We start from the raw sequence: 2294 nt of genomic DNA, 5'->3' as shown, positions 1-2294 counted from the left end.
AGTTAAGGTAAGTTAGAGTTAGTTAAGGTAAGTTTAGAGTTAGTTAAGGTAAGTTAGAGTTAGGGTTAGTTAAGGTAAGTTAGAGTTAGTTAAGGTAAGTTAGAGTTAGAGTTAGTTAAGGTAAGTTAGAGTTAGAGTTAGTTAAGGTAAGTTAGAGTTAGTTAAGGTAAGTTAGAGTTAGTTAAGGTAAGTTAGAGTTAGAGTTAGTTAAGGTAAGTTAGAGTTAGTTAAGGTAAGTTAGAGTTAGAGTTAGTTAAGGTAAGTTAGAGTTAGTTAAGGTAAGTTAGAGTTAGTTAAGGTAAGTTAGAGTTAGTTAGGAGCGCTGGCTAGTTAGACTCTGACACTCTGTACGCCAGTCAGTAACCATGACAAACACACTGAAACTGTCAGTAGGAGTTAGAATCTATCACATACATATCCATACTAATATATTATATATATATATGTGCATTATATAATATGAGATATTATCTATTGTCTATCATGTAGTTGACGGTAGTCCCGCTCTCTCCCTCCCTCTCTCTTTTACTCTCTCCCTCCTTCCCTCCCTCTCTCTCTCTCTCTACTCTCTCTACTCTCTCTCTACTCCTCTCTCTCCCTCTCTGTCTCTCTCTCTCTCTACTCTCTCTCTCTACTCTCTCTCTGTCCTCTCTCTCTCTCTCTACTCTCTCTCTCTGTCTCCGTCTCTCTCTCTCTTTCTCTCTCTACTCTATCTCTACTCTCTCTCTCTCTCTCTCTCTACTCTCTCTCTACTCTCTACTCTCTACTCTCTACTCTCTCTCTGTCTCTCTCTCTCTACTCTCTCTCTCTACTCTCTACTCTCTCTCTACTCTCTCTCTACCTCTCTCTCTACTCTCTCTCTACTCTCTACTCTCTCTCTACTCTCTCTCACTCTCTCTACTCTCTACTCTCTCTCTACTCCTCTCTCCTCTCTCTACTCTCTCTCAACTCTCTCTCTCTCTACTCTCTACTCTCTCTCTTCTCTCTCTCTCTCTAACTCTCTCTCTCTCTCTACTCTCTCTCTCTACTCTCTCTCTCTCTCTACTCTCTCTCTACTCTCTCTCTACTCTCTCTCTACTCTCTACTCTCTCTCTCTCTACTCTCTCTCTCTACTCTCTCTCTCTCTACTCTCTACTCTCTCTCTCTCTCTCTCTACTCTCTCTCTCTCTCTCTACTCTCTCTACTCTCTCTCTCTCTACTCTCTCTCTCTACTACTCTCTCTCTACTCTCTCTCTACCTCTCTCTCTCTACTCTCTCTCTCTACTCTCTCTCTACTCTCTCTCTACTCTCTACTCTCTCTCTAACTCTCTCTCTCTCTCTGTCTCTCTCTCCTCTCTCCCCTCTCTAACTCTCTCTCTCTCTCTCTCTCTACTCTCTCTCTCTACTCTCTCTCTACTCTCTCCCTCCTTTCCTCGCTCCCTCCCTCTCTCTCTACTCTCTACCTCCTTCCCTTCCCTCTCTCTCCCTCCCTCCCCCCCTCTCTCTCTCTCTCTCTCTCTCTCTCTCTCTCTCTCTCTCTATTCTCTCACTCTCACGCAATGAATACGAAGTAGCCCCGCGAGCCGGTGTTCATTCGTGTGTATTTAATAGTGGCGGTTACATAACACACGCACGCACGAACACACACACACACACACACACACACACACAGACACACAGACGCACCCACGCACGCAAGCACACACACTGTTATGTCGCACGCACACAGACAACAAACAACAAACAACAACAACAAGCACAGCGCCCTCGCGCCTCTCTACTCACCGCGCTCAGCGACGGGCGGGCACCGGCGACAGGGTCAGTCCTCCTGACACCGGGGGTCTCCCCGGGGGACGGGTGGTAACCCTGGTAACCCCGGGGGTGGTGGTAACGAGGAGGAGAAGGAGGAGGAAGAGGAGTGGAGAAGGACAGACCCGTGACATCATCATCCTCACCACCACCACCGCCGGTCCATGTCGGTGTCGAGGTGTTTCACTAGTAAGCAGCTCCGTCCCGCCGGGTCCGCTGCTCTCTCTTACACACACACCCCTCCCTCCCCCTCCCTCCACACACACACACACACACTCACCCCTCCCTCCCCCCTCCCTCCACACACATACACACACACACACACCCCTCCCCTCCCCCTCCCCTCCACACACACACACACACACACCCCTTTCCCCCCTCCCCCTCCCTCCACACACACACACACACCCCTCCCTCCCCCCTCCCTCCACACACACACACACACACACACACCCCTCCCTCCCCCTCCCTCCACACACACACACACACACACACACACACCCCTC

The sequence above is a fragment of the Nansenia antarctica genome (genome assembly GCF_963989245.1).
Source record: "Nansenia antarctica genome assembly, chromosome: 7".
NCBI lineage: Eukaryota > Metazoa > Chordata > Actinopteri > Argentiniformes > Microstomatidae > Nansenia > Nansenia antarctica.
This window is presented reverse-complemented; position numbering follows the sequence as displayed.